The sequence below is a fragment of the Lathyrus oleraceus genome, chromosome 6 (genome assembly GCF_024323335.1).
Source record: "Lathyrus oleraceus cultivar Zhongwan6 chromosome 6, CAAS_Psat_ZW6_1.0, whole genome shotgun sequence".
Lineage (NCBI taxonomy): Eukaryota > Viridiplantae > Streptophyta > Magnoliopsida > Fabales > Fabaceae > Lathyrus > Lathyrus oleraceus.
The window spans coordinates 92,907,165-92,910,721 of record NC_066584.1 but is presented as its reverse complement, the minus strand read 5'-3'; the positions used below and the strand labels follow the sequence as shown (position 1 = coordinate 92,910,721).

General features: G+C 38.2%; 1 pseudogene; it reads right to left on the bottom strand.

The window, feature by feature from the left end:
• Positions 1-1,666: 1,666 nt before the first annotated feature.
• LOC127094171 (ras-related protein RAB1BV-like) lies at positions 1,667-2,336 on the bottom strand (annotated as a pseudogene).
• Between the last annotated feature and the right edge of the window lie 1,221 nt (positions 2,337-3,557).

Below are 3,557 nucleotides of genomic sequence, written 5' to 3'. Positions count from 1 at the left end.
ATTGGCGAGATATACATCTCGAATCCTAGTCTCAGGAGTGCGTGGTATACACCACGTTCCACTTCCATCTTTATTGAAAAAGTCTTGACCATGAATTAATATTTTTTTGAGTTTTTATCAGGAAAAATGACTTGACATTAAATCAAGCATTTGATGAAATTTTGAAAAATAAGTGGAATGGAATTGGAGGGAGAAGTGAATTGACTTGCTTATTGAGAAAATACTCGACGTTGGATCGAGTCATATTTTTGTATTTTTGAAATTGTTGATTTTACTCTTGTGTTAGTATCTAACTAAATAGTCAAACAAATAAAGAAATAAAACAGTACAAGATCATTACACATCGGGGGAGTGGGGTACATTTTGTCAAATGGGGATTCAAAATCATGACACAATTAAATCGGGCTCAAACAACAAATAATGCAAAGTATGAGTGTAAGTGCAAGAGAACCGGCTCATTGTAAGAAAGCCTAAGAGTAAGCTATGTGAGGTTGATGGCGATGCTTAAAAAGCAATCGACTTACAAGGGTGTGGAAATGGGCTCGATATTAAATCGAGAAAAACATGATTTTTATAGTTTAAAAATGGTTTTGAATGCATGATGAATTTAATAAAAAACATGGACATAAAAAATATTAAAAGAAACAAAATGCTAAAAGAAAATAAAATGCTAAAATACTAACAAATGCTACATATGAGTATTGAACCCACTCCTCTTGAGACTATGGAAACCACCCCTCTCCACCAAGCCACTTATGATTAGTTATTATTTACAATGCTAATTTAGATATATAAACCAAGATAAATTAAAAATAGAATTAAAATAAAAAAACTAAATAAAAAAAGAAATCTGTTGGTCTACTGGTAATTAAACCCAGCCGCTTGGCTGTTGGGTTTACAATGGGGGATAAGTTGAAAACATAAAATAATTATTAACTAATAACCTAGGAAAATTAAACGAATTTTTTTTAATGTTTTTTTTGTTTGCTCTACTGACAGCTAAAAAAAAGAATTAAATAAAAGGAAACAAAAAAGAAAGAAAATGAAAAAAAACAGTGGCGTCGTCCTCGTCTAGCTCTCTCGCTCTCTCTTCTCCCAATCTCACTCACAAACCTCTCTCTCAAACGCTCTCCCGATCGTTCTCACTCAAACTCTCAATATCCTTCCATCGCTACCATCACGTCTCACACCCAAACGCCCATATCTCACTCAATCGTGTAAGAAAGCAATGTCAAAAAAAAAACTCACCTTCGGCGATGACAACGACAGCGATGAAGCTCACAGGTTTGTCTTTGATTTGGTGATTAGGGTTTGTGGTATCTTTTTCGCCGTTCCTCTTTTTTTTCTCCCTGATTCGCCTCTCCCTATTTATGTTCACAGCTTAGGGTTCTTTTGTTTGCAAGTTTCCAATTCCGCCTCTGATTAGGTTTTTTTCCTCTCTCTTTCTCACTGATCCCTCCACTATTTATCTTCTATGAATTAGGGTTTTCAAGATGGCATATGGAGCTCAAAAGAGTATCCTGCAAAACCTCCTTCTGGGTGGTCAGGTTTCGGTCGCCCTAATTGATGCTTGGATTGGAACAGGTAAACTGGGTATAGGCTTTCTTCTACATTTTTGTCTCAATTCCAATTTGGGAATTTTCTTGGAATTTAAACAACTTGGTAATTAATTTGTGTTTGTGTTGTTTTTTAACCGCAGTGAATTTCTTGGCCTTTGATGGGGACTTAGGAGTACTGGCAGCAGCCTTTTCAGTCCTCTCTGGTAAAAGCACTGGGTTGATGTTAGGTAGAACACCACCACGAGCAATGGTAACACCAGCAAGCAATTCTCCAAGCTCTTCATCATGTTTGTTTTTGTACTAGTTTTAAAGAACTTGATACCATACTCATCAGCAAGAGCTTGACCTTTGGAGGTAGGTACGACCCTTTTACTTTCATCCATATCAACCTTGTTTCCCACAAGTAACTTGTTTATATTGTCAGAAGCATGCTGTTCAATATTACGAATCCGATTCCTAATAATATTGAAAGATGCTTTATCAGTAGCATCACAAACCAACAAGATACCCATGGCTCCACGGTAATAAGCTGTAGTAATAGTTCTGAATCTCTCCTGGCCAGCTGTATCCCAGATTTGCAACTTAATGCGCTTGCCATCAAGTTCAATGGTTATTATCTTGAAATCAATACCCATGGTGGTGATAAAATTGGTTGTGAAGGAACCATCAGAAAATCTCAAAAGCAAAACAACTCTTCCCCACACCACTACCGCCGATAAGAAGAAACTTGATGAGGTAATCGTAATCGGCATATGCTCTAACGGGTGTTGCTGCCATGGCGTTGCGGTTGAAATATGAAGAGTTCTTGTAAAGTGACTCAGTTGGGCTGTCTTGCATTATGGGCAAAATCCAAGATCCTATATTTTTACTCTTTGATGTCCTGGTTTATTATCCCACTGTTAAGTTTATTGTAGTACCAAAACTGTGAAGGCTGATTTTTCCATACGTTATTGCAGGATTGCAAGCATGCTGCAGCTTCTTTGTAGCAAGTATCACGCTTCACGACCTAGACTTGGTCGAAACCGACAACTTATGCTCTAGTACTTCATGGTATGTAAGCTTGTTCATGCTCTTGATAGAAACTCATGACTGCCCTACCTTACTTGGTATCACTTGTCTTGAATCCTGGTTTGTGGCTCACCTTAGCTTGCTATTTGCTAACATGCTATCTTGCATCAGGCCTTTCGATGTTTGCTTGGTGTTTATGGATGTGAAGTCCAGCACATGTCTGCAGCAGGTAAAAAATTCTGTCATTCTGCAACTGTCCGCAACCTTAGGTTTATAATCAATGCACATAGCATATGTTGACTGTTAGTATGGGCTCATGATCTAATTGGTCCACTGCATTGCAACAGGGCATCACCTTACGTTTCGCGACATTCCAAGGCACATTTTGTACGCCATATACGAAATGCAGTCTCAACGTGGCTGGCGACCTCGAGTGCGATACGTTCAGAAGATGTTTTCAAGCAATCAAGTAAACATCCTGAGAGGAAACGATTTGATGTGCTGTACCGGTAAAATGAAATTCAAAGAAGATTGACTGTGTGTAAGACCCCAATTTTGGCCCTAAGACCCCTCATGACCCATATCATATCATATCATGGCCTCAAGGATCATTGCATACCCTAGCTGCCCTCCTAGTGGGTGGGATACCTTGTGAGTGTGAGTCTTGATCACCAAGCATGTATAGCACTTGTATATCATTGCTTTTCATATGTTTACTAACCAAAAGTACAAAAATATTGTCATCTAACCATGTTGCTTGCAGCTGAAGCAATCATCAGTCAAACAGTCAAATCAGGCCTTGAGCAATTGATGGTGACCATTCTTGAAGAATTTGGACACCATGATCATTCAAAAGGAGTTCATATAACTTGTGATATCATTTGGAATCAAGATCTCAATTGAAAGAGACTTGGAATTCATCAGAACATGGCCCAGTCAACCAAAAGTCAACAAAAGTCAATTGTGGTCAACTGTGCATTTAATCAGGAT